Raw genomic sequence first — 10,338 nt, forward strand, 5'->3', positions numbered from 1 at the left:
ATAGCAGTGAGGGTGGAGAAGAGAGAGCCGCAGGGAAGTTGAAAGCAGATGGAGCTTGCTGAGGGAGGAAGGAAGCAGGGGTGGTCCAGCTCTTAGCAACCAGCAGGTGCCTGCCAAGTGGTACCAAGAAAAATGAGACTGCAAGATTGTGAGCAGAGAAGGTTTCTGGGGGCCAAAATTGGGAGGGGGATCTATGGGGAAGAAGAAGCTAGCTTTCTGTAAGGCAAAAATCCCCTATCGCCAGAACTTTCTGAGAATCAATAGAAATTTCAGTGCACAGTGGGTGTGGGCATCTCAACACAGGTGAAAGGGTATTTATTAGATACTCTTAACAAGCAGGGGGGGTATAGCTCAGTGGTAGAGCATTTGACTGCAGATCAAGAGGTCCCTGGTTCAAATCCAGGTGTCCCCTGAAATAAGCTTTGTTTCAGTACCTACACCAAATGGCACCTTCAGGCGGGCTCTTCTTACTCGGCAGATTGAGGGGTGCAATAATTGGTAAAGGAGGTGGGGGGGCGGGTAAGAAGGAAGCTTGTCTAGCTCATCTCCTGGGCGGGGGCAATGGAAAGTCCTAGAACCAGAAATGTGGTTCTAGCCAAGATCATGTGGACTCAAGGCTCACCCAAGCACTAGAACTACCTGGGATTGTGGGAATGTAAACATACACTTTCCCTGGGCCCCCTCTCCAGAGATTCAGGTTTTGTTAGGCCTGCAAAGTTTTGCTTTTCAACAGCACGCTTCCTTCTTTTCGTCCACTCATATCACAGAAGATTCGATGATTTTCCCGGTGCCACATTAGGCACCTGCTGATCTGGGTCATTCTAAAAGCCCTTCCAGGAGAACATCAGTGGCTTTAGATGCCTTGCCATGAATCGGGGGGAGGAGAAGCTGCAGGGCTGCCAGGTGGGAGGGGGTCCAGGCTTGGGGGAAGGAGAAGGTGAGAGGGAACGGGTGTAGTCTGCAGTGGAGCTGTCCTCATGGGCGGATGGAAAATACACAGAAGTGCTGGTGAGGCTACACCGGTGCTTATTAGACAGTTAGAGCGAGCCTGCGCGGTTGAACCACACTGACCCCATCTTGGCAGCTTCATCTCAGGCCGGCAGTCCTACCCCCTCCCCTTCTGCATGACTGAACTTCAGCCTACTCAACAAGGAATGCACCCAAGACAGGTGAGTTCCTTATCACCTTTTACCCTTAGCCTTCATCTGAAGTGAACACTGGAAGAGTGCCTTTTGTTAACCCAGGTGGTTAATGGTCATGAGATCCCCAGGGGGAGGAACAAACCCTGGTTCCCGTCAGTGTGGACATTCTTCTGCCTCAGTAGTGAGATTTCAGCTTTGGGCCCTTTAAATCCCCCTGTACCCCTGTGGGCGGTGCAGAGCGCAGCTGCCAATGCTTCAGGATTGCCGTCCGCCAGATCCTACCCTATGTAAGTTATCCACAATAAACTTTGTGTTTGTACTTTATGGAGTCGCCTGCTTCGTGTTTCAGTCTTAAAGTTCCTTCTTGGTTAGAAGGATATTATTCAACATCTCCACCTTCCAACAACACCCTTTCAGGTTTCTACGATTGAAGAAATGCCTTTTTACCTCTGGGCCCTGTGGATTGATTCTTCGTAGGACAGAAGAGAGGTTGGACAGTTTAGATCTTTGCCAGAAAGCCTCTCTAGCTTCTTGCAGCCCCAGGTGAACTTCTCCAGGGCTGACCCAACCCCGATCCCCATTAACACTTATCTTTAGAGCCTTGCAGATGTCACCTTTCCTGTGGGCACGTCCCACCTCACCATGCACAGGCACCGCCGTTGGGGGCAATGGGAGCTTTGATGCCTCTTGTATGCTCCGCCCATTACGGAGCACAGGGCAGCGCTTGCAGGAGGCCCCCAGGGCTCCAGTCTCTCCGTCCTGAGCTGCTTCAGCAGGGTCAGCACAGAGCAAAGGATCTAAAGAAAAGGCAGTGAGGGGGCTGTTTGCGGAGCTTGCTGACTGCCGGCGACTGGCCGCTACATACTAGGGGCTTCAAGCCACTTTCAATCGTGAGGCCGTGTGCCACGTCTAGGGGCTACTTCCCTGCCCCCTGCATTCACGCAAGGACCTCAGTCACCAGCCTTGAACAGGGACCCTGGAAATGCACCGTGGACGTCTGCTTCCGGTCTGAGCAGTAGAGACTCACAGAGCCCATGGGGATGAGTGAGCTGCAGCATGTTTCCTCAGGAAGATGAACCAGGTGACCTGCTTTAGAGAGTCTTTCAGTGCTGACTATGGAATATTGGAGGAAGGCTGGCAAAGGCAGTGGTCTCCATTCTGTTCTCATTGGTGCTCAGTTATTCTTTGTGGCAGCATCTAGATGGTGGACCAGTTGTTTCTTGCAGGAGCTCCTATTTCAGGTCAACAAACCCACATCATGACCATATGGGGGCGCTTCTAGCTAGTTCACTCCTGCAGTCCACAGACTTCAGGGTATGAGTTTACTGCACTGTTTTATTCCACTTGAAATTCTTATTCTGAATGTCAGGGGACTTCTCACTCCACTCAACCTCTTCATACCCTCAAAAACAATAGTTAAAAGCAAAGAGCTGAAGTCAATCCTGCATCATCCCTGGCAGGTTTTCTCCTCCAAAGCAAGGGAATAATAATAGCCAATAATAATATAGTCGTAGTTGCAATAATAGTTGCAATCCGCTTACTTAGATAAAATATTAGCCTAAGAGACATGAGGTTATCACCAACTTCAGGAAAATTAAAAAGATCCAGGTTAGGGACTCGGAAGCTCACCAACCTCCCCAGCTGTCCCCACCAGCACCCTGGGGCTTAATGCACAGATACAAAGACCCCACCAGCACCCTGGGTGGGGCTTAATGCACAGTTACAAAGACCCCACCAGCACCCTGGGGATTAATGCACAGATACAAAGCTGAAGAGACACCCTCTGGTGTACGTACTGCATGTGTTTCCAAAGAGGTTGGGCAGGATCTCTTCAATTTGCTGTTTTGTAGTGCAGAACAAGAGGAAAACAGACAAATAAATTCTAAAGGCCCTTCCAGTAGTGAATGTCAATGCTCCTCCAGGCTGCTGCTGTCACCGCACACTGAGGAAAAGGGGGAGATGCAGGCATGTGAAGGCGTAGGGTTGTGGGACTCTGGGGCCTGGGGGATGACCTCTCTGGACTGAGTTTGTGGAGGAATAAGTTGCTGGTCTTACCAGCTCTCTAGAAATAAGTAGAAACTTCCAGTATGTTGCAGGAGTTCTGGGCGTGACCATGAAGGTGAAAGGTGTTTATGAGACACCTATAATAAGTAGGGGGTGTGTAGCTCAGGGGTAGAGCGTTTGACTGCAGATCAAGAGGTCCCTGGCTCAAATCCGGGTACCCCCTGCCATATTGGATTTTCTATTCATGGAAGCTGTTACTCATCCCATTTTCCTTCATCCATCAATCAGGATCCTACCTGAAACTGGAAGCTACAGGTCAGCCCTTGTACAACAGCAATCTGGGTGGAGCCTCTTCTCATGTCTTCCTGCACTAATACTCTAGGTATCTATCCTCCTCATGGCATCAGGACTTTTTTCTTCTGTATGTTTCTCATTTCTCCAACTCTATTGGATCCTCAAAGAGAAGGCAAGGCCCCTGATGCAGACTTTTTTAGCGCAGACCAGAGAGCTGTAGATACAGATGACTTCCCAGGAGCAGGCAATAAATGGTAACCCTAGGTCCCTGGTGGCGCAGTGGTTGAGAGTCCACCTGCCCATGCAGGGGACACGGGTTCGTGCCCTGGTCTAGGAAGATCCCACATGCTGCGGAGCGGCTGGGCCCGTGGGCCATGGCCGCCGAGCCTGCGCGTCCGGAGCCTGTGCTCCGCAACGGGAGAGGCCACAGCAGTGAGAGGCCCACGTACTGCAAAACAAAACAAAAAAAAGAATCTGCCTGCCAATGCAGGGGACACGGGTTCGAGCCCTGCTCCAGGAAGATTACACATGCCGCGGAGCAACTAAGCCCGTGCACCACAACTACTAAGCCTGCACTCTAGAGCCTGCGAGCCACAACTACTGAGCCCGCATGCCACAACTACTGAAGACCGTGCACCTAGAGCCTGTGCTCTGCAACAAGAGGAGCCACCGCAATGAGAAGCCCGCACACTGCGACAAAGAGTAGCCCCTGCTCACGGCAACTAGAGAAAAGCCCATACGCATCAAGGAAGACCCAACACAGCCAAAAATAAATAAAATTTAAAAAAAATGGTAACCGTAAATTATCACTCTCACCCCTCCTTCCCTCCAAAACAGGTTGGCACAGTGGAGTGGGGAGGGTGGTCAGACCTATGGAAACAAACGGCTGGGAACCCAGGTAGGGTAGGTGGGTAGTTTTGGAGACCTTCGTCCAGCTCTTGGGCTAAACCAAGGCAATGGGAAATGGGTTGGGGGTTCATCAGGCAGCTTCTCTCCTTTTCTCCTTATTGATGACCCCACCCAGGGACTGAGGACTGGAAAGCTGCAGGCCTGAGGGAAGATGTCTTACTAGAAGCCCGGTCTGGCAGCTTCCAAAAAGCCAGTCCTGGAGGAGATCTATAACTTAATTTTGCAGAGTTGAGTGTTACCACACAAATGAAAGATGTTAATTAGACTATACTAGTGTTCTTGGGGGTATAGCTCAGGGGTAGAGCATTTGACTGCACATTAACAGGTCCCTGGTTCTGGTACTGGCACAAAAACAGAAACATAGATCAATGGAACAAGATAGAAAGCCCAGAGATAAACCCACGCACTTGTCAATCTGCGACAATGGAGGCAAGAATAGACAATGGAGAAAAGATAGTCTTTTCAATAAGCGGTGCTGGGAAAATTGGACAGCTACATGTAAAAGGATGAAATTAGAACATTCTCTAACACCACATACAAAAATAAACTCAAAATGGATTAAAGATCTAAATGTAAGACTGGATACTATAAAACTCCTAGAGGAAAACATAGGCAGAACACTCTTTGACATAAAGTACAGCAATATTTTTTTGGATCCATCTCCTAGAGTAATGGAAATAAAAACAAAAATAAACAGATGGGACCTAATTAAACTTAAAAGCTTTTGCACAGCAAAGGAAGCCATAAACAAAACGAAAAGACAACCTATGGTCTGAGAGAAAATATTTGCAAACAATGCTACTGACAAGGGATTAATTTCCAACATATACAAACAGCTCATACAGCTTAATATAAAAAACAAACAAACAACCCAATAAAAAAATGGGCAGAAGACCTAAATAGACATTTCTCCAAAGAAGACATACAGATGGCCAAGAGGCACAGGAAAAGATGCTCAATATCTTCAAGTATTAGAGAAATGCAAATCAAAACTACAGTGAGGTATTACCTCACACCAGTCAAAATGGCCATCATTAAAAAGTCTACAAATAATAAATGCTGGAGAGGGTGTGGAGAAAAAGGAGCCCTCCTACACTGTTGGTGGGAATGTCAATTGGTGCAGCCAGTATTGAGAACAGTGTGGAGGGTCCTCAAAAACCTAAAAATAGAACTACCATACGATCCTGCAATCCCACTACTGGGCATATATCTAGAGAAATCTCTAATTCCAAAAGATACACGCACCCAGTGTTCATAGCAGCACTATTTACAACAGCCAAGACGTGCTAACAACATAAATGTCCATCAACAGATGAATGGATAAAGAAGATGTGATATATATACATATATATATATATATATATACACACACACACACACACACACACACCATGGAATATTACTCAGCCATAAAAAGAATGAAATAATGCCATTTGCAGCAACACGGATGGACCTAGAGATTATCATACTAAGTGAAGTAAGTCAGAAAGAGAAAGACAAATACCATATGATATCACTTATATGTCAAATCTTAAAGAAATGATACAAATGAACTTATTTACAAAACAGAAACAGACTCACAGACATAGAAAACAAACTAACAATTACCAAAGGGGAAAGGGGGGAAGGGATAAATTAGGAGTTTGGGATTAACATACTGTATATAAAATACATAGGGGTTTCCCTGGTGGCGCAGTGGTTAAGAATGTGCCTGCCAATGCAGGGGACACGGGTTCGAGCCCTGGTCCGGGAAGATCCCACATGCCACGGAGCAACTAAGCCCGTGCGACACAACTACTGAGCCTGCGAGCCACAGCTACTGAAGCCTGTGCGCCTACAGCTCCGCAACAAGAGAAGCCACCGCAGTGAGAAGCCTGGGCACCGCAACAAAGACTAGCCCCTGCTCGCTGCAACTAGAGAAAGCCCCCGCACAGCAACGAAGACCCAACGTAACCAAAAATAAATAAATAAATTTATTAAAAAAATAAAATAATATAAAATACATAAACAACAAGGACCTATTGCATAGCACAGAAAACTATACTCAATACCTTGTAATAACCTATAATGGAAAAGAATCTGAAAAAGAATATGTGTGTGTGTATGTATATATACACATATATATATAAAACTGAATCATGCTGTACACTTGAAAGTAACACAACATTGTAAATTAACTATACTTCAATAAAAATAGAGGTCCCTGGTTCAAATCCAGGTGCCCCCTAGTTTATGTGCAATTTTGGTAGCTAAACTTAGTTACATGGGACCCCATTGAAGATTTAGGAGATCCCCATTCGTTGGGGTTTGTAGGAACAACCCTAGAACCTCCCTCTTATGGTGGCATAGTAGGAAGCCATGTGATGTCCCTGGATGCTATCGGGCTCATCTCCTTGACCCCATTATAATCAGTAAAGGGCCGGAAGGCATTAGTCCAGTGCACTCCTAGTAGGTTTTAGAAACTACTCAATGGTACATATAACTGAATCACTTTGCCGTACACCTGAAACTAACACAACATTGTAAATCAACTACAGTCCAATATAAAATAAAAAATTTTTTTAAATGCCAAGAAACAACAACAACAACAGTTAAATGAATAAAATTATGCGTAAGTAGTGGGCATGGAGATGTCAACCAGAATTTCTTAGTCTGCGGACTAGGTCTAAGCTACTATGCGTCCTGTCACCCAGCAGATGAATGAACAGCTGGTACCTCTGCAGTGCTGGAGCCACACCCCCGGCTTTGCGGTCCTGAATCAGTGGGGTTGGCCCGCAGGCAGCAGGCAGGGGTCTCTTCCCCTTGTCCCCCGGCCAAGCGGGTCCACGGGGAGCCCTCTGTCCGCAGCCCTGAATCCTCCTCTCCCCCATCTCTCTTTCTGTGGCCGAGAACAAAACCCAGAGAGCGATCAGTCCCTCTTACTTTGCCGGGCAAGAGGCCAGGCCTTGAGAGGACCCAGGGATGATGAAATCTAGACATGGCGGTTCATCCTTCACTCTTTCTCGCAGGGAAGAGTGATTTGCAACATGAAGATATGTTAGATGTGATAGAAAGGAGCTTAGAGCGCAGCTGGGCTGCTCTGAGGGCTGACTTCGTGACAGCTTTGCAGAGATGGGGGGGGTCAGCTGGGTCTGGAAGGTGCATGTCCAGGCAGTGTGAGGAAAGGGCGTGCCAGACAGACAGTGTAAAGAAACAAAGATGCAATGTTTGGGGAGTGCTTTCTGGGTGGAAAAGGTATATGTGTGCATGTCTGTGTGTATGTGTGTGTGGCTGTGGGTGTGACCATGCATGTTGGTGTGAGTGTGTATGTGTGCACCTGGGGTAGGTTGTAAGTGCGTGTGTGCCGTGACTTTGCGGGGGGGGGGGAGTGTGACTGTGACCTACTGTTGGAGGTGGATGATTAGACTGAAGAAAATTTGTGTGTAAAATATGTTCCAGAGTTCGGACATTGTTCTGTGGGCGATAGGGAGGGCTGTGGCTGCAAAGAAGCGAATTCATTTCCTTTATTTCAGGAGGTCACTTAGGAGACATCGCAGAGAGCGGCTGGGAGTTTGCCTAAAGACAGTTCCTTAACTGATATTATTTTTTGAGCACCTACTATGTGTTAGTACCATGCTGGGCAATTTATCTGAAGTTGCCATATTTATATGTCACGAGAAACTTATCCCTATTTAAGACAAAGAAATGGAAGCTTACAGAGTTAAAGAACTCGCCCAGTGACACATACAGAGTAAGGAAACAAATACAGAGGAGAAAAGGAATTCCAGAGAAATTTTCAGGTTATAATATGTGGGACATGGTGACTTATATAAGATATGCAGGATGAAGAATAGTGTGTGGGGGCAGAGGTGGAAAATGAAAATTACTGTTATCCAGAGAGAAATACAGCAGCAGGTACAGGGGAAGGTGGGAAACCTAATTTAACTTAGGCTACAGACTTGAGCATACTTTTGGCTGTGGAGGGAACAGGACGGAGAAAATTGAATCAATTCAGTCCTGAGGACAAGAGTACAGATGGAGCCATTTACTTTGGAAGGGGGAGGGGAGGGGAATGTTCTTCTCTGAGATGGAAGGGAAAGGACTAAGGACAGCTGAGGAGAAATATCTCTGAGATACGAAGGGAAATCAAGGAGTTGAGGTTTAGCTGAATCTGTTCTGTCTGTTAAGCAGAGGTAACCTCTTGTGCTGGAGCAAGAGCACACACGCGGGGGTCGGGGGGGGGGGGGAAGAAAGCATGTCATTGGTGAGCCTGCAGTGCAAACAAAAGCAGTCGGAGGGTCTGCGGTGGGGAGGGGTGAGCTGATTCTGCACCTCTCTGAGGGCCAACTTTCGTGGGCAATGAGAGCATCGCTTCACCCAGATACATCTGTCCCCACCCAGGTCAGCACAGGGCAAGTGCCAATGATTTTATTCTCTAGCTCTCTATTTTTTATTCTATGCAAATTCCAACCTAAGGAGCTTAGGTTACTGTCAACAGCAGACAAGGATACTGGTTCCCTCGTGTACATCCCAGTCCCAGTTTCTGTCAGCCACACACTAACCATCTTTTGGGTGATCCCCTTGGCAGAGGGGTCCATTAGCTCAATGGACACTTGTGGATGTTTCAGCAGTTGCATTCCAGGGTTCAGGGATCTCATCTCTAACCTCTGAGGGTCTTTTCCTATAGTCTACAAAAGAAGACAAAGGAGAGAAAAAGAAACTAGGACTTGCAGGACAAAAGAGATAGAAAATTTAACCCAAAATATTATCAGTATTAACATTAAAAATAAATGTATGAAATACCACAGTAAAAAGACAAAGAATGCCACTGAATTAAAGAAACAACTATATGTTATTCACAGGAGGTAAATAAAAAACATAAGGATATAGACATAGGGATAAACCTACGGATTGGCAGTTGCCAAAGGTGGGGGGAGGTGAGGGGTGGGAGAAATGGGTGAAAGGGGTCAAAAGGTTAAAAATTTTTTTAATGAAAAAAAATCAATTTTTGGGACTTCCCTGATGGTCCAGTGGCTAAGACTCCACGCTCCCAATGCAGGGGGCCTGGGTCCAATCCCTGGTCAGGGAACTAGATCCCACATGCCACAACTAAGAGTTCACATCCTGCAACTAAAGATCCCACATGCCACAACGAAGATCCTGCACACAGCAACGAAGATCCCACACACAGCAACTAAAGACCTGGTGCAGCCAAATAAATAAATAAATATATATATATATATATATATATATATATATATATTTTAAAATTCATTTTTAAAAAGAGAGAGTGGAAGGAACTAGCTTCCTGCAACAGAACCCAAGAGCACACTAGCTATTCCAGTATCAACAGAGATGGTTGCATTAATACTACTCTGGTGATTGCAATCAGATTCCAAGTAAGGATACATCTGGCTTTCAAACAAGAAAGGATCTCATGTCAGAGCTAAGTAAAGCAGTGAAAGCCAGGGATCTGACCGGATCGGGAAGGTGAGAATTATCCAGAACTGTAGTAATAATGGCTAGTCATATTCGAGTGCTTACTACACATCAGAGACTGTCCTAAGGATATTATCTTATTTAATCCTCATATCAATTGGTATTTCCCCCAATTTACAGATAAGAAACTGAGGCTCAGAGAGTTTTTGGAATTTCCTTTAAGTCACACACTATGGCTTCTCTGCCTGAGGCTAAGGGGTCATGGGGTGTCGCTATTTCTCTTTCCTGAATATCAGTAAAATTCAATGTAGAGTTTCTAATACATATATAATAATATATATTAATAATATTATTATATTATTGTTATTATATTATATATAATATTATGTATGCATATATATATGCAGGGGATCTTGGGCAAGAAGTTTAGCTTCTCTGGGCCTCAGTCCCCTCATCTGTGAAATGGAGATAATGAGATCCTCGTCCCCAAGGTTTGATGTATAATAAGCTGATAGATGTGGAGGCTTCTCAGCTGTATACTGTTGACAAGAGAAATCCAGAGGACTTTAGC

The 10,338-nt window shown here is 45.9% G+C and overlaps 2 non-coding genes across 2 annotated transcripts; both read left to right on the forward strand.

The window, feature by feature from the left end:
• The first annotated feature begins 340 nt into the window (after positions 1-340).
• TRNAC-GCA lies at positions 341-412 on the forward strand. Its single transcript has one exon. It is a non-coding gene; the product is annotated as a tRNA-Cys (tRNA).
• A 2,885-nt stretch (positions 413-3,297) lies between these two features.
• TRNAC-GCA lies at positions 3,298-3,369 on the forward strand. Its single transcript has one exon. It is a non-coding gene; the product is annotated as a tRNA-Cys (tRNA).
• Positions 3,370-10,338: the final 6,969 nt, after the last annotated feature.

Source organism: Monodon monoceros, unplaced genomic scaffold (assembly GCF_005190385.1).
Source record: "Monodon monoceros isolate NGI ecotype Baffin Bay Population unplaced genomic scaffold, NGI_Narwhal_1 Super_Scaffold_2, whole genome shotgun sequence".
Lineage (NCBI taxonomy): Eukaryota > Metazoa > Chordata > Mammalia > Artiodactyla > Monodontidae > Monodon > Monodon monoceros.